Raw genomic sequence first — 18044 nt, 5'->3', positions numbered from 1 at the left:
CAACAATGAAGCTGGAACCTGCTTATAACCAAACCTGATGACTAAAACCATTCAAATAAGGCTGTAAAAATAATTTACTTTACTTAAAATTCATCATCCTTCAGATTTCAGTCTTAAGTTTAGTTGGGGGTGAAACACGTACCGACCACACGCAGCAAACACACTGGCAACTACTCTGTTGAAACCAGGCCTCCGGATCTGAAAAGCAAAGCCATTAGGTGCGTTCCAAATGACTGCGACTGACTTTCGCCGACTTGATAGTCCAGCGTGCAGGTGACTGCAGGGACAAAATGGCACCATCAAGTCGGACACGTTCTACCTGCGTGAGCTTACTGCGAGCGATGACTGATCTCACGGCATTTGCAAAGAAAAATGCAGCAAGATCAGGCATGAAGGTGGTTCCAACTCTGTGCAGCTGTGGCCCCCCGGACTCAGCGCCTGCAGACGCCTTGCTCTCGCGACGTTTTAATGTCATGTGACACGGTGACGTTTGGCACAATTTCTAACCTTATTTTAAGTCCAGCATGCATCACGTTAAGTCAGCACTGTGCAGCGCCGCCTGTATGGAGGACTGATCCTGACAAATTCAGAAATAAATCCAGAAATAAATAAATGCTCAATGAATAATTAAGCATCCGATTAAATGCACAAAAAAATAAAGTAAATACATAAATGTAGGCAGTAATTAAATTATACAAGGAGACAAAAATTTATATATCTATTTTAATTAGCTTCTTTACTTATTCACCTTTGTAATAATTACCTTATTTATTTATTGTCCGTTATAATCTTCAGCTTTATTTATTAATTATTTAAATGTATTTATTTATGTGTGTTTTAATATTTTTGTCTGTTTTATTCTTCCGTTGCATTTTCTACCTATTTATTTCCTCCATGGTATTTATTTCTCTATGCATTTCTGCCTCATTATGCAAATAAGGAGGGGCGGGGTCTCAAGGGGTGAACTTCTCCCCTATTGGTGGAGCAGTCAGACGGGAGAGCTCTAGGCCTACTCTGCCTGCACACATCAACGGTGAGCTGAGGTGTTTAGCAACTCTCTGACCAATCAGCAGTCTGCCGTGTTTTCACGTCATATTTTAGTATCGCCTCAGCTCGCTTCGAACTTGGACGGAGGTGATACGAAATAACGTATCTGGAAGCAGGTACATGTACAACTTTTCCACAGTGGAAAACCAAACAAAGTCGAGTCGAGTCGAGTCGAGTCGAGTCGAGTCGGTACCGTGCGGCGGAAAAGGGGCTTTTATCACAACTCACAGGTCTGTGTCTTTAGTTATTAAAAACATCTGCCAAAAGGAGAGCGCCTGCTCTGGCATTGTTTGAGGCTGAGAGCATGGTTTGAATTACGGGGGGGATTGGGGGGTTCTGACCCACCTAGTTAAGGCTTGGACCCCCCAAAAGAGGCAAAACCAACAGTTCAGGGGTCGTTTTGTTGCATTCTCCGGACAATCCAAGCAACTGTAAACGTCCGTCAGCACAACTGAGGGCCTGTCTCTCCATTCATTAGATTGGACAATGGAAAAAAATGCGAATGAGGTCAGAGCGCTCCTTCAAAAACGCAAAAAACTCACTGCCGATAGAAAACGATAGAAATTCTGTCTGATCCGGGAGGGGTCGCGAAATATTTTCAACCTCTTAAAGGGGTCAGAAGGTTAAGAACCCCTGCTTTAGTGCCTTTAACCTGCATTCTCTCAAACAGCCAGCAGGGGGCGACTCCACTGGCTGCAGAAAGAAGTGTGATTGTATAGAAGTCTCTGAGAACATGAGGCTACTTCTCAGCTGATTTATTTATCTAATGACTTTATGGTCTCAATCGCTTCAGTACGGCATGATGTTCATTTATTAGGAGTCGGCTGTTCATTTTTTTCCATTAAGTACGTTTTGTTTTAAGCCTGTATTTTTAGTTAGCAAAAGTTAGCATTCCAGTTAATATCACAGTTAACGTGAATTACAGATGCACTTTGCTCACCAAAATATGGTCATGTTTGGTTCTAAAAAACCAAGATGGCGACATCCAAAATGCCAAACTTGAGGATTCTAAATGGTAGTTCAAAAACCAACGGGTGGCCTTACGGTCCACTTCTTTCATGCAGTCTATGGTTTGAAACATGTACTATTTTATCTGTGGTTAAGTTATTAATATTACATTGACATCAAGTTAGACTTTCAAAATAAAACTAGTCAATAACGTTTGTTAAATGTCGCAGTTTGGTTAGGTTTAAGAAATGATCATGGTTTGGGTTAAAATGATAATGTCTCCTGGGTGAAAGTCCTACTCCTCACAAACCTCATGCGTACTTAGACATGTCTGTTATTTATATACTACACCTACTTTTAGCATTCAACAATGATGCTAAAGGGCTTCCCCGTGCATTATACAAACTGACAACAAGGGGTCTTGACAAAGCATTGAGAACAGGTTGGTTCTTTTGCGTTCTTCTTCAGTTATGGCCCCTACAGTTCACCACACTTTCATCGTACTATCAGGCCACCATGATATTGATCTCGTACAGCCTGACAGAGACTGATTTGATCAGGATTTGATTAGATTGTGTGCAGCATAAACATCCAATAATCTTCAAAAACATATATTCACTAATCAGCCTGAAAATGTAATCTTAGACTTTGGAGGTTCACCTTTCTTTGTTCCCTGACAGTAAAGTTCAACTCTGGTGGGAATCAAACCCTCAACCTTTGAATCACTTCTCCTGTGTTTGACTAGAACATGATATCTATTGCACCATAGAGCCACATGGATGTGAAAACAGAAAACATACATTTGGAAATGTACTTAACAAACCTCTCTCTCGCCAGTCAGGCCTTTTCATTTAAAGTGCATCCACTTTCTTTTGCTGTATGTGTGTAACAAACAAGTATATTTACTGTATGTATCTGTGCATTTCTGTGTGTGTTGTTTATGTTGTTTACTGTCTTGCTCTGAGGTCGGAAACACTGCGGTATACATCTGTCGCCTGAGCCACACACACACACACTGCCTACGTCACAGTAGAGCCTCTGTCCAACCTCAGGCTACGCTAAATTGTCGGTCTAATTATTATAAACGACAAACACTGGTTGCCAAGGAAACAATCCTCCCACATCCCATAATTGCCCCTGCATTGGCATCGATATCAAAACTGCTTCCAAATACTTGAGATGGTTGGGGCGTGTTTGATTTCTGTTTGTTTGTGAAATCAATGGCTCCTTGTGTTTTTAAAAAGCTCTTCAGACTGTCAGATGAAACACAGCAGAGGGAGGACGGCTCGCTGGTAAAGCCCGTTCAGGTACTTCAATTCAGTAAGTAGAGGGATGTAAACATACAGTTAGCATGGTTTAGTGTCGCGGTTAGTTCCTGATGACCTTTTCTAAAGATTGATTCTAGTGGGAGTCGAACTCAGAACCTTTGAACCACTGACAGAGAGAGTTTGTAGTTGTAATCGTACCTCGTCCAGCTCAACGGAACGTTAAATTCAGCTACCATTAGCCTCGTTCAACTAACGTGGAATAGAAATTTTCTGAAGGGATGGCACTAAACTTGGACAGTATAAAGATAATATATCATGATGATACTGGACTTGGTTGAAGAAACTGAACTGAAGAATGGATGACATGGATGAATTCATGGATGAAAAAAACTAAATTTGTGTTTATGACTTCCTGAAAACTAAGAAACAAGGCAAATCTAAAGTACAACTTGGCTTATTTTAGCATGAAGGGGGTCAGAAAAAAAATTTAAAGAGTCCCTCATCATTAACATCAGTCTTTAAACATCGACTCTGGTGGGATTTACTTGGATTTGCGGGAAACATTAGGACTAGGCGATGTTAGCACTAAACAGTCATGCTCATGAATGTTTCCTTAGTGATGTGGCTCTGTGGCGCAATGGACAGCGCATTGAACTTCTAGTTATCAATAAGTAATTCAAAGGTTGTGGGTTCGAACCTATAAAATAGAATTCCAGCATGACGGGCGTTATTCAACATGCAGTGTTTCTATCATTAATGTAAGTCTTTAAACATTGACTATGGAGGGACTCGAACCCACAACCTTTGAATCACTTCTCATGTGCTTGTCTAGAAGTCCAATGCGCCATCCATTGCGCCACAGAGCCACCTTTTGGTCTTCTGGATTTGCTTCAAATCTACTTGGATTTGCGGGAAACATTACGACTGGGCGATGTAGAAATGCAGTACGAACAAACAGCAGAGATGAACCTATAAAAAAGAATTCCAGCGCTATCCATTGCGCAACAGAGCAAGGTCTTCTGGATTTGCGGGAAACATTACGACTGGGCGATGTTAGCAATTCCAGCATGAAGGGCTTAATTCAACATGCAGTATAAACAGTGTCTCTATCTTGTCAGTCTTTAAACATTGACTCTGGTGGGACTCGAACCCACAACCTTTGAATCACTTCGCATGTGCTTGTCTAGAAGTCCAATGCGCTATCCATTGCGCCACAGAGCCACATTTTGGTCTTCTGGATTAGCTTCAAATCTACTTGGATTTGCGGGAAACATTACGACTGGGCGATGTAGAAATGCAGTACGAACAAACAGCAGAGATGAACCTATAAAAAAGAATTCCAGCGCTATCCATTGCGCAACAGAGCAAGGTCTTCTGGATTTGCGGGAAACATTACGACTGGGCGATGTTAGCAATTCCAGCATGAAGGGCTTAATTCAACATGTAGTATAAACAGTGTCTCTATCTTGTCAGTCTTTAAAAATTGACTCTGGTGGGACTCGAACCCACAACCTTTGAATCACTTCGCATGTGCTTGTCTAGAAGTCCAATGCGCTATCCATTGCACCACAGAGCCACGTTTTGGTCTTCTGGATTTGCTTCAAATCTACTTGGATTTGCAGGAAACATTACGACTAGGCGATGTTAGCACTAAACAGTCATGCTCATGAATGTTTCCTTAGTGATGTGGTTCTGTGGCGCAAATGACAGCGCATTGAACTTCTAGTTATCAATAAGTAATTCAAAGGTTGTGGGTTCGAACCTATAAAATAGAATTCCAGCATGAAGGGCGTTATTCAACATGCAGTGTTTCTATCATTAATGTAAGTCTTTAAACATCAAATCTGGAGGGATTCGAACCCACAAACTTTGAATAACTTCTCATGTGCTTGTCTGGAAGTCCAATGCGCTATCCATTGCACAACAGAGCAAGGTCTTCTGGATTTGCGGGAAACATTATGACTAGGCGATGTTAGCAATTCCAGCATGAAGGACGTTATTCAACATGCAGTGTTTCTATCATTAATGTAAGTCTTTAAACATTGACTCTGGTGGGACTCAAACCCACAATCTTTGAATCACCTCTCATGTGCTTGTCTAGAAGTCCAATGCGCTATCCATTGCGCCACAGAGCCACGTTTTGGTCTTCTGGATTAGCTTCAAATCTACTTGGATTTGCGGGAAACATTACGACTGGGCGATGTAGAAATGCAGTACGAACAAACAGCAGAGATGAACCTATAAAAAAGAATTCCAGCGCTATCCATTGCGCAACAGAGCAAGGTCTTCTGGATTTGCGGGAAACATTACGACTGGGCGATGTTAGCAATTCCAGCATGAAGGGCTTAATTCAACATGCAGTATAAACAGTGTCTCTATCTTGTCAGTCTTTAAACATAGACTCTGGTGGGACTCGAACCCACAACCTTTGAATCACTTCGCATGTGCTTGTCTAGAAGTCCAATGCGCTATCCATTGCGCCACAGAGCCACGTTTTGGTCTTCTGGATTAGCTTCAAATCTACTTGGATTTGCGGGAAACATTACGACTGGGCGATGTAGAAATGCAGTACGAACAAACAGCAGAGATGAACCTATAAAAAAGAATTGAAGCGCTATCCATTGCGCAACAGAGCAAGGTCTTCTGGATTTGCGGGAAACATTACGACTGGGCGATGTTAGCAATTCCAGCATGAAGGGCTTAATTCAACATGCAGTATAAACAGTGTCTCTATCTTGTCAGTCTTTAAACATTGACTCTGGTGGGACTCGAACCCACAACCTTTGAATCACTTCGCATGTGCTTGTCTAGAAGTCCAATGCGCTATCCATTGCGCCACAGAGCCACATTTTGGTCTTCTGGATTAGCTTCAAATCTACTTGGATTTGCGGGAAACATTACGACTGGGCGATGTAGAAATGCAGTACGAACAAACAGCAGAGATGAACCTATAAAAAAGAATTCCAGCGCTATCCATTGCGCAACAGAGCAAGGTCTTCTGGATTTGCGGGAAACATTACGACTGGGCGATGTTAGCAATTCCAGCATGAAGGGCTTAATTCAACATGTAGTATAAACAGTGTCTCTATCTTGTCAGTCTTTAAAAATTGACTCTGGTGGGACTCGAACCCACAACCTTTGAATCACTTCGCATGTGCTTGTCTAGAAGTCCAATGCGCTATCCATTGCGCCACAGAGCCACGTTTTGGTCTTCTGGATTAGCTTCAAATCTACTTGGATTTGCAGGAAACATTACGACTAGGCGATGTTAGCACTAAACAGTCATGCTCATGAATGTTTCCTTAGTGATGTGGTTCTGTGGCGCAAATGACAGCGCATTGAACTTCTAGTTATCAATAAGTAATTCAAAGGTTGTGGGTTCGAACCTATAAAATAGAATTCCAGCATGAAGGGCGTTATTCAACATGCAGTGTTTCTATCATTAATGTAAGTCTTTAAACATCAAATCTGGAGGGATTCGAACCCACAAACTTTGAATAACTTCACATGTGCTTGTCTGGAAGTCCAATGCGCTATCCATTGCACAACAGAGCAAGGTCTTCTGGATTTGCGGGAAACATTATGACTAGGCGATGTTAGCAATTCCAGCATGAAGGACGTTATTCAACATGCAGTGTTTCTATCATTAATGTAAGTCTTTAAACATTGACTCTGGTGGGACTCAAACCCACAATCTTTGAATCACCTCTCATGTGCTTGTCTAGAAGTCCAATGCGCTATCCATTGCGCCACAGAGCCACGTTTTGGTCTTCTGGATTAGCTTCAAATCTACTTGGATTTGCGGGAAACATTACGACTGGGCGATGTAGAAATGCAGTACGAACAAACAGCAGAGATGAACCTATAAAAAAGAATTCCAGCGCTATCCATTGCGCAACAGAGCAAGGTCTTCAGGATTTGCGGGAAACATTACGACTGGGCGATGTTAGCAATTCCAGCATGAAGGGCTTAATTCAACATGCAGTATAAACAGTGTCTCTATCTTGTCAGTCTTTAAACATTGACTCTGGTGGGACTCGAACCCCCAACCTTTGAATCACTTCGCATGTGCTTGTCTAGAAGTCCAATGCGCTATCTATTGCGCCACAGAGCCACGTTTTGGTCTTCTGGATTAGCTTCAAATCTACTTGGATTTGCGGGAAACATTATGACTGTGCGATGTAGAAATGCAGTATGAACAAACAGCAGAGATGAACCTATAAAATAGAATTGAAGCGCTATCCATTGCGCAACAGAGCAAGGTCTTCTGGATTTGCGGGAAACATTATGACTAGGCGATGTTAGCAATTCCAGCATGAAGGACGTTATTCAACATGCAGTGTTTCTATCATTAATGTAAGTCTTTAAACATTGACTCTGGTGGGACTCAAACCCACAATCTTTGAATCACCTCTCATGTGCTTGTCTAGAAGTCCAATGCGCTATCCATTGCGCCACAGAGCCACGTTTTGGTCTTCTGGATTAGCTTCAAATCTACTTGGATTTGCGGGAAACATTACGACTGGGCGATGTAGAAATGCAGTACGAACAAACAGCAGAGATGAACCTATAAAAAAGAATTGAAGCGCTATCCATTGCGCAACAGAGCAAGGTCTTCTGGATTTGCGGGAAACATTACGACTGGGCGATGTTAGCAATTCCAGCATGAAGGGCTTAATTCAACATGCAGTATAAACAGTGTCTCTATCTTGTCAGTCTTTAAACATTGACTCTGGTGGGACTCGAACCCACAACCTTTGAATCACTTCGCATGTGCTTGTCTAGAAGTCCAATGCGCTATCCATTGCGCCACAGAGCCACATTTTGGTCTTCTGGATTAGCTTCAAATCTACTTGGATTTGCGGGAAACATTACGACTGGGCGATGTAGAAATGCAGTACGAACAAACAGCAGAGATGAACCTATAAAAAAGAATTCCAGCGCTATCCATTGCGCAACAGAGCAAGGTCTTCTGGATTTGCGGGAAACATTACGACTGGGCGATGTTAGCAATTCCAGCATGAAGGGCTTAATTCAACATGTAGTATAAACAGTGTCTCTATCTTGTCAGTCTTTAAAAATTGACTCTGGTGGGACTCGAACCCACAACCTTTGAATCACTTCGCATGTGCTTGTCTAGAAGTCCAATGCGCTATCCATTGCGCCACAGAGCCACGTTTTGGTCTTCTGGATTAGCTTCAAATCTACTTGGATTTGCAGGAAACATTACGACTAGGCGATGTTAGCACTAAACAGTCATGCTCATGAATGTTTCCTTAGTGATGTGGTTCTGTGGCGCAAATGACAGCGCATTGAACTTCTAGTTATCAATAAGTAATTCAAAGGTTGTGGGTTCGAACCTATAAAATAGAATTCCAGCATGAAGGGCGTTATTCAACATGCAGTGTTTCTATCATTAATGTAAGTCTTTAAACATCAAATCTGGAGGGATTCGAACCCACAAACTTTGAATAACTTCACATGTGCTTGTCTGGAAGTCCAATGCGCTATCCATTGCACAACAGAGCAAGGTCTTCTGGATTTGCGGGAAACATTATGACTAGGCGATGTTAGCAATTCCAGCATGAAGGACGTTATTCAACATGCAGTGTTTCTATCATTAATGTAAGTCTTTAAACATTGACTCTGGTGGGACTCAAACCCACAATCTTTGAATCACCTCTCATGTGCTTGTCTAGAAGTCCAATGCGCTATCCATTGCGCCACAGAGCCACGTTTTGGTCTTCTGGATTAGCTTCAAATCTACTTGGATTTGCGGGAAACATTACGACTGGGCGATGTAGAAATGCAGTACGAACAAACAGCAGAGATGAACCTATAAAAAAGAATTCCAGCGCTATCCATTGCGCAACAGAGCAAGGTCTTCAGGATTTGCGGGAAACATTACGACTGGGCGATGTTAGCAATTCCAGCATGAAGGGCTTAATTCAACATGCAGTATAAACAGTGTCTCTATCTTGTCAGTCTTTAAACATTGACTCTGGTGGGACTCGAACCCCCAACCTTTGAATCACTTCGCATGTGCTTGTCTAGAAGTCCAATGCGCTATCTATTGCGCCACAGAGCCACGTTTTGGTCTTCTGGATTAGCTTCAAATCTACTTGGATTTGCGGGAAACATTATGACTGTGCGATGTAGAAATGCAGTATGAACAAACAGCAGAGATGAACCTATAAAATAGAATTGAAGCGCTATCCATTGCGCAACAGAGCAAGGTCTTCTGGATTTGCGGGAAACATTACGACTGGGCGATGTTAGCAATTCCAGCATGAAGGCCTTAATTCAACATGCAGTATAAACAGTGTCTCTATCTTGTCAGTCTTTAAACATTGACTCTGGTGGGACTCGAACCCACAACCTTTGAATCACTTCGCATGTGCTTGTCTAGAAGTCCAATGCGCTATCCATTGCGCCACAGAGCCACCTCTTGGTCTTCTGGATTTGCTTCAAATCTACTTGGATTTGCGGGAAACATTACGACTGGGCGATGTAGAAATGCAGTACGAACAAACAGCAGAGATGAACCTATAAAATAGAATTGAAGCGCTATCCATTGCGCAACAGAGCAAGGTCTTCTGGATTTGCGGGAAACATTACGACTGGGCGATGTTAGCAATTCCAGCATGAAGGGCTTAATTCAACATGCACTATAAACAGTGTCTCTATCTTGTCAGTCTTTAAACATTGACTCTGGTGGGACTCGAACCCACAACCTTTGAATCACTTCGCATGTGCTTGTCTAGAAGTCCAATGCGCTATCCATTGCGCCACAGAGCCACCTCTTGGTCTTCTGGATTTGCTTCAAATCTACTTGGATTTGCGGGAAACATTACGACTAGGCGATGTTAGCACTAAACAGTCATGCTCATGAATGTTTCCTTAGTGATGTGGTTCTGTGGCGCAAATGACAGCGCATTGAACTTCTAGTTATCAATAAGTAATTCAAAGGTTGTGGGTTCGAACCTATAAAATAGAATTCCAGCATGAAGGGCGTTATTCAACATGCAGTGTTTCTATCATTAATGTACGTCTTTAAACATCAAATCTGAAAGGGATTCGAACCCACAAACTTTGAATCACTTCACATGTGCTTGTCTGGAAGTCCAATGCGCTATCCAGAGCAAGGTCTTCTGGACTTGCGGGAAACATTATGACTAGGCGATGTTAGCAATTCCAGCATGAAGGACGTTATTCAACATGCAGTGTTTCTATCATTAATGTAAGTCTTTAAACATTGACTCTGGTGGGACTCAAACCCACAATCTTTGAATCATTTCTCATTTGCTTGTCTAGAAGTCCAATGCGCTATCCATTGCGCCACAGAGCCACATTTTTGTCTTCTGGATTTGCTTCAAATCTACTTGGATTTGCGGGAAACATTACGACTGGGCGATGTAGAAATGCAGTACGAACAAACAGCAGAGATTAACCTATAAAATAGAATTCCAGCGCTATCCATTGCGCAACAGAGCAAGGTCTTCTGGATTTGCGGGAAACATTACGACTGGGCGATGTTAGCAATTCCAACATGAAGGGCTTAATTCAACATGCACTATAAACAGTGTCTCTATCTTGTCAGTCTTTAAACATTGACTCTGGTGGGACTCGAACCCACAACCTTTGAATCACTTCTCATTTGCTTGTCTAGAAGTCCAATACGCTATCCATTGCGCCACAGAGCCACATTTTGGTCTTCTGGATTAGCTTCAAATCTACTTGGATTTGCGGGAAACATTACGACTAGGCGATGTTAGCACTAAACAGTCATGCTCATGAATGTTTCCTTAGTGATGTGGTTCTGTGGCGCAATGGACAGCGCATTGAACTTCTAGTTATCAATAAGTAATTCAAAGGTTGTGGGTTCGAGTCTCATCAGAGTCATGTTTTATAGAGGAAATGCAGTACGAACAAACAGCAGAGATGAACCTATAAAATAGAATTCCAGCATGAAGGGCGTTAACAAACAGAAATAAGCAAACGTCTTCACTAAAAGGTCATGCTCATGAAAATATTTCAAAATATGCGACACAGTGGCACAAAGGACAGCACATTGGACCTTTAGTTGACAAGTAATTCAAAGGTTGTGGGCTCGTGTCACATCAGAGTTGAGCTTTTTGAGAGGAAATGCAGATTATGTAGCTGTAAAAACACAAAGCAGAGACAACCAGTTTTTGCTCCAGCGCAACATGAGCCGCTGCCCACCTAAATGCAAATCAACACACCTACTGACAGGTTAATAAAAGCATCACATGGCTGAATGTAGATACAGACTGCAGTGTTTGAACAGAATAAAGAGTTCAAACACAGACAGGTCACACTCATTGCCTCTTCGGCTTTAGTTCAATTTGAACCAAAAATAGACTATTAATAAAACAAAAACATGTAGCGTTGTCCAAACTATTAAAGCAAGAAGGGTTTCCTTGAACCTGCAGTTTAAAGGACTCAGACCTTTTGAATCACCTCTCTTGTGTTGGACTAGGAGTCCAGTGCGCTGGCCTGAGGTTCACCACATGTTCACATGTTGTACATGTTCAAATAGACAGTTCAGTACCAGGAAAGATAGTAGTACAGAGAGAAGAGAAAGAAGACAGAGGGGGAGTAAAGGACAAAGAGGAGAGAAAGTAGGCACAACAATGCAACAATAGAAGTCTGTCTTGAAGACCTCAAAGGGGAGCTTGTTTGGAAGGATGGAGAAGAGAAAGAGTTGGAGGCTTCCGTGTCTCCAAACAAACTGACGCCATGTTGAAAATCCTGCTTCATGTTTATTATTCTGACAAACTTTCTCTGAGTCCTTCATCCCTCCTTCCTCTCCTTTCAGTCCAGCCTTGACCCCTCTGCAGTCTGAGCTGCTTTCACAAAAAACAGACCACGAATGTTCAAGATGTCGCATTTTAGTTCTTGTTTTCTGGCTGTAAACAGCAGTTTGTCCTCTCTGATCTGTTTTTCCATTAAATCTGCTCAGTGTAAAGCATCTGCAAAGAGGAGACATTCCTGGATCATACTTTGGTTCCATTACATTCTTGGGTCCCGCAAACAAATAAACGTGCCACAAATTAAACATATTTACTGTATTTTATGCCACGAAAAATGTTTATTGGCAAAGAAAGCAAAGAAGCTGATTTTGGTATGAAAGGATTGATAAGAAGTTCTGTGTATTTTCCATGGCACTGGAGCAGAGGGGAGGAAACAAAACATCTCCTCTAGATAGGTTTATTTCCCATATTTGGTAGGAACATGTGAACATGTCTGCAAATCCATGCAGAGGGAGGGTATTATAGATAACTGTAAGTCCAGTCCGTTCTCATTCTCAGGTCATCAAATACCTACGCTTTGTCACCTTCTTCAGCGTCTGGTACTGACGCACATGGCACCCTCTCGCTTCATAGTTAAACTCACCAGGGGAAGCCCTTTAACAGAAAACTCAAAAACCGGACTTTCACCCAGGAGACCGTTGTTTGTTTCCAGTGTGAAACCATTGTCTTTTTCTAAACTTGAACAACTAGTTTTGTTGCCTAAAGTTAGTCTTATTTTGAAAAGCCTAACCGAACATTGCATGTTTATTCATGCTAACTTGACCACGGAGTCCTACACGTGCAAAAACAACACTAAAGGGGTAGCCAGGGCGTTAAGAAGCGACGCCAAGGGGTCTTTCCCAAGGCCCCATCTACACTACTACGTTTTAGTTTAAACACAAAGTTTTAAAACGAGTACGATCTCCGTCCTCAGCAGCGTTTTAGCTGCATATCAGAGTTGATCTCCGACTGAAAACGCACATCTAGTGGGCGTTCAGGTACACTGGGTGTGCGCGTGCCAGTGTTAACAGGAAGCAGATGGTCTGTTCCGTAGTTAGAGAAGATTTGGCAAGGAAGAACCGCACCAGATTTTATTTTGCATGGACCGATAACGAGCTGGGACTGTTACTGAATGTAACACGGGGGTTACAAGCGGCTGTGGCGGCGGGAAACAGACTGGGAGTCGCTGCAAAGTAAACGGCGACATGCACAGTACAAGTGTAGGCTGTAAGTGTTATTTACACGGTACAGAATAGTTTAATAATTTCCCGTATTTGTGATCATGATCACATTATACCCAGATACAAAGAAGCAGCTTCCAGCCCTCAGATGTTGTGTAACTACATCTCCCAGAAATCACCTGTCAATCGTGCAGAACTCGACTTCCCTGCAGGAAGATGAAGAAAATGAGGAGGAAGAAAAGCAGCTGGAAAAGAAAAGAGGGAGGAAACACAGCGAGCACCAACTGAACGCAGAGCATAACCAAACAAGTGCAAAGGATTATGGGATACTGAGGACACACTAGCTGTGAAAGCTGGAACGACACACACACACACATAATGCATCAATAAGGTCAGTTTGACCCAGTTTAGACAGTGACGTATGTTTGTTCTTGACTAAGTGTGTTATTAGTAAGATCGATGCCCAGAAGGACTTAGCTGTCATCTGCCTGCCAACACACACACTCACAAGCACAATTATAATTCCATTAGTGTTTTCCTCAGGCAGTAACCGAAGGGTATTATTGGCTGACACGCAGAGATGCACTCCCCAATGATTCAGCCTTCACACACAAACGCAGTGTAAAGCCCAGACACACACACACATGCCTCAGTGAAGTGGCGTGTGATTAGTCACTGTTTGGATGTCAGCCAGCGAGAGTAGAGTTTCACTCAGGATCCACTCTGACAGCTCTGAACCTTCAGTGGACATTTTAAAACACAACTGTCCCACTCTTTACGTGAGAACCTGAACACACCGCTTTCAAAAGTTTTAATAATCTGTCGTGTGCAGTCTGGTGCAGTCTTTTCTCAGCATCTTAAATAAAACACAGATGTGTTCAAGTGACTGTGTCTGTGCAGATGGTGCCTTCACTGTCACCTCGCTCACTGTGTAAATGGGAACGGTGTTACTTTACATGAAGCCAAAAACACACCTTTTTCTCCCATCTGTCAGGAAAAGAACACGACTTCTGATTTCTGTCATGATCTCTTAGAGTAAAAGGTTTCAGTAAAAATGTAAGTCTGGTGTCATATTGTTTGGACCCAATCCAACAACCTGTCAGTCCATCTCTCAGTACGTCCTGACTTCATGTGTGTGGCTCTCAGCTCCGAGCTCTTTTGGGCTCTGCTGAAGACATAAATCTTTAAAAATATGAAGTGTCGTGTTTAAAGGGCTCAGTCATTTCCTAAACAGCTGCTCGCTGCAGCTTTAATCAAACAAACAGCAGGAAATGGTGCATTTGTTGGGGACTACTTTCAGCAGCGGATGAATCCACATGTGGTTTGTAGGACTGAGTCAGGATGAACTACAGAGTGTGTGTTCAGTGACATGTCATCGGTTTGGCTCTGCACGTGAGATTTGATGACAAAAAGAAAGCTAGAATATCAGCAGGACGATGCTTCTGGGCGTGTTTCTGTTTATTAAATACAATACTAATAAAGATTTATTACAGATCCATGACTGTGTAATAGTCAGTTATTTACTTCTGCTCTCTCTCTCTCTCTCTCTCTCTCCCCCCTCCGTCTCCATCTAGCTGACATTCCACATTTTCTTTGTGGGGAAGTTTGTTTTTAAAAGCAGCCGTTTGAAAGATGAGACAATGAGAGAAAGTGACACAGACACAAACAGGATGAGGGGGATCAGATTCATGTTATCTCCCTCGCTCTCCCTTTGGAGCTGAACCCATCTGAGTCAACTCTGTCTTTAACCTCAGTAACTAAAGTATTTCTGAGTAGTCCAACGTACACTGAACACAACAATATACAACATTTATACAACAATTAAAAGGCTGTAAATAAAGGAAGCGAAAACCATCCAAAAGGCACCGAATAAAAGGAAATCACGAAACTGGAAACTGCTGCCGTGCAGATGAATACAGATGAATCCTTCAATCCAGATCACATCAGTTTAGTTGCTATTTGGCTTGAGAGTGAAAAGTCCTCCATGGACCCCCTGCAGGCTGCAATGCCCATTACAGCCTCCACAAGTGAGGGACGGAACACAGTGATGATAATGTTTGTTTGGGGAGTCGCGGGGTCATTAAAACCAAACAGGGTCCATCCTCTGAGGAGCAGCACTGGGATCAGTGAATATAATGCGCGCTAAAATTCAGACACTTTCTAAGATGAGGTCAGGCAGACTTTCTATTCAGACCATTATGGTTATTTAACCAATCAGAAGAATCAGTCAGTCACACAAACGTGGTAACGCAGTACCTGTGTATGTGGGGATACATCGCTATTGTGCAAAAATGTGAAACACACACACACACACACACACACTCATTTACACGTTACAACAGTGCTGTGGCGCAAAAAGCACGTAGACGCGCAGGAAAAATTTCCATGAGAGAAAATCTTGATCATACAAGAAGCTTTCAAATCATCAATACTGTGATCGACCCCCCCCCCCTTCTTCTTCTTTTGTTTCTTTTTCATTTTAAGATAACTGTCAGCTGTGGTTTTTATATGTTTCAATAAGGCTTTTGTCTTCACTTGGAGGGTCCGCTACGAGCCCCGGACCAGATCTGCTCCTGTGCAAAATAAAAAAGGAAACACCAAACTGGAGGTCAAAGTGAGTGAAGTGTGAGCGTACCTCTGTGCCGGTGTGGAGCGGAGACATGTACGTCCAGCTGCCGGTGAGTCCCTGCAGACCCCGCTGATCTCAACTCTTCCCTCCCTCCCTCCCTCTCTCTCTCTCTCTCTCTCTCTCTGGTGTTCCTGCTGTTTCACCGGCCGCTCCGGACGCATTGGATCAAACACTCTCCGTGCTTTCAACAACTCACCCCCCTCTCTTTCTCTCACCCTCTCTCCCTCTCTCTCTCACACACACAAAACGGTCAAACACGCACAGAAAGCTCTTTCAGTCCTCCGGTTCGTCCGCTAACCTACTTGGCCACGTTTTACGCACCAAAAGCACAAAAAAGAGAAGTGAATCCATCCAACATCTGTCCGGTAAGATCTTCCTGAAGCCTCCACATCCGCTTTGAGGTTTAGAAAAAGTTCAGAAAAGAAGAATAAAAGTTTTAGAGCGAGTGTTAAGAAAGTGGAAGATGTGGAGATGAGCTCCGGGCGGCGGAGAGTCGGCTCCGTCTGCTGCTGCTGCTGCAGGGGACGGAGGGAGGGGGAGGTCCAAAAACCATCAGAGAGAGAGGGAGAGGGAGAAAAAGAGAGAGAGAGACTTCTGACAACCGGCCAGCTGTTTACAAGCGAACAAAACACTTTCTAAGAAACAGTTTCACTCTGCAGAGTCTGCTCTAATCCTGCAGATAAAGTTACAGCGGCTCTTTAAAGAAGCAGCAGTCAGTGTGTAGCTGCTGAAACTAAAGTTTACAGGAGAAGCGCAGGTGTGACTGATAACTTTAATTGAGGCGCTGATCATTAGTCTAATTAGTGTCCTTATAAACCAGGTGAGCCAACACTGCCCGATGGAAGGAGGCCTTCAGTTCTGTTGTTGGTTACATGATATGAAGTGTAAAACATCAGCCAACAGATAGTGTGACACTGAAGTTTGGATGGAAAACAGTAACACAGACAACAAATAAAAAAGAGGTTATGAATATATTTAAAGGGATACATGAGGGTTAATGATACCCAGATGCATGCATTTACAGTACACACAGACCACAGCTGGAATTTTACTTCACTTGAGCATTTTCTGCTCCTTTATACTGCAAATGTTGTCCTTTTTACTCCACTACATTTATCTTTAGATACTTTGTAGATTTAGAATATTACTACGAAATATAATCAAGCATTATGTATTATTATAGAATAAACAGTAAAGTAAAGTAAAGAGGTGGTTTTGTGCTTTTTGCCTTTTTCCTTCTCCTTTGATTTATAAACCTTTTCTGTGCTTAAACAGGTTTGCAAAGTGAAAAAGCCCAAAGAGAGTTCCCATCTCCCAAACACTAGCTACCCTCCAGGCAGTCAGTGGACATAAAGTTGTTCCTGTGATGTAGAGACAGAGCTCAGTTAAAACTTTATGGATACAGATTAATAACTCACCGCTCTGAAACTCTCGCTCCAGTCCGGCTGAACCCGAGCCGTTTACCGGCTTCTCGCCGACCCGCCCTTCTCTGCTTCTGATTGGCTAGTAGTCCTTAACTAGGAACTGAGCATGTGCAACTCCCAACAAAGATCATTTAGAGACAAGATGTATCACTCCACAGCTAAAACGAAGCCTTCAACACAGGCTGAAAAGAGGAGCTGCAGCAATGTGCAGTAGGACACAAATATAACCATGGAAACCTGCTCTGGTACAAACTCTGAATAAGATGAGGAACCTGGAAATGAGCAGAATATAACCTCTTTAAATAATTAAGAAACACAGAAGCAGTTTCTTCCCACAAGCCATCACTCTGATGAACAGCTGATTTCTGAATCACAGTGTCAGGAACTATTCCTGTGCAATAACCCAGTAACTCTGTCTCTAATCAGCACCTGTTTACTGGTTTCCACTTATTATCTATTTATTCACCATTCTCTATTTCAGTGCTGTTCATACTATGTCATATTGTATATACACCTCCCTCAGGTCATAAGGTCATAGGTCTTATTTATTTTTTCCAGCATCCTTTGCACTGTGCTCCATCACACTGTGTACATGTATGTGTACCTGTATATCATATCCACCTTCAACATGTACATAATGAGAATAATAGTTTACTCTTGCATCCTTTGCACTCTGATCACTGCACTATTTCTCAATATGTCTATATTGTTTTGTTCATAGTGTGTATATTAGT

General features: G+C 42.5%; 1 protein-coding gene and 10 non-coding genes across 11 annotated transcripts in view; all 11 read right to left on the bottom strand.

Annotated features, from left to right (window-relative positions):
• The window catches only part of plekhg2 (pleckstrin homology domain containing, family G (with RhoGef domain) member 2), a 125878-nt gene extending 109453 nt beyond the window's left edge, over window positions 1-16425 (bottom strand). Inside the window, exon 1 of the mRNA XM_038692564.1 lies at window positions 15893-16425. The gene's annotated coding sequence lies outside the window, so the exon portion shown is untranslated. The remainder of the gene's footprint in view (window positions 1-15892) is intronic.
• trnar-ucu lies at window positions 4393-4484 on the bottom strand. Its single transcript is given in 2 exon segments — window positions 4393-4428; window positions 4448-4484. It is a non-coding gene; the product is annotated as a tRNA-Arg (tRNA).
• trnar-ucu lies at window positions 4748-4839 on the bottom strand. The gene is given in 2 exon segments: window positions 4748-4783; window positions 4803-4839. It is a non-coding gene; the product is annotated as a tRNA-Arg (tRNA).
• trnar-ucu lies at window positions 5662-5753 on the bottom strand. Its single transcript is given in 2 exon segments — window positions 5662-5697; window positions 5717-5753. It is a non-coding gene; the product is annotated as a tRNA-Arg (tRNA).
• On the bottom strand, window positions 6017-6108 carry trnar-ucu. Its single transcript is given in 2 exon segments — window positions 6017-6052; window positions 6072-6108. It is a non-coding gene; the product is annotated as a tRNA-Arg (tRNA).
• Window positions 6372-6463, bottom strand: trnar-ucu. The gene is given in 2 exon segments: window positions 6372-6407; window positions 6427-6463. It is a non-coding gene; the product is annotated as a tRNA-Arg (tRNA).
• trnar-ucu lies at window positions 7991-8082 on the bottom strand. Its single transcript is given in 2 exon segments — window positions 7991-8026; window positions 8046-8082. It is a non-coding gene; the product is annotated as a tRNA-Arg (tRNA).
• trnar-ucu lies at window positions 8346-8437 on the bottom strand. The gene is given in 2 exon segments: window positions 8346-8381; window positions 8401-8437. It is a non-coding gene; the product is annotated as a tRNA-Arg (tRNA).
• Window positions 9615-9706, bottom strand: trnar-ucu. Its single transcript is given in 2 exon segments — window positions 9615-9650; window positions 9670-9706. It is a non-coding gene; the product is annotated as a tRNA-Arg (tRNA).
• Window positions 9970-10061, bottom strand: trnar-ucu. Its single transcript is given in 2 exon segments — window positions 9970-10005; window positions 10025-10061. It is a non-coding gene; the product is annotated as a tRNA-Arg (tRNA).
• Window positions 10875-10966, bottom strand: trnar-ucu. Its single transcript is given in 2 exon segments — window positions 10875-10910; window positions 10930-10966. It is a non-coding gene; the product is annotated as a tRNA-Arg (tRNA).
• Window positions 16426-18044: the final 1619 nt, after the last annotated feature.

This window comes from Micropterus salmoides, unplaced genomic scaffold (assembly GCF_014851395.1).
Source record: "Micropterus salmoides isolate LMB-PRFRI ecotype aquatic unplaced genomic scaffold, ASM1485139v1 Ms_hic_scaffold_3, whole genome shotgun sequence".
NCBI classification, from domain to species: Eukaryota; Metazoa; Chordata; class Actinopteri; order Centrarchiformes; family Centrarchidae; genus Micropterus; species Micropterus salmoides.
The sequence above is the reverse complement of the archived record's forward strand: the minus strand, read 5'-3'. Positions and strand labels throughout refer to the sequence as shown.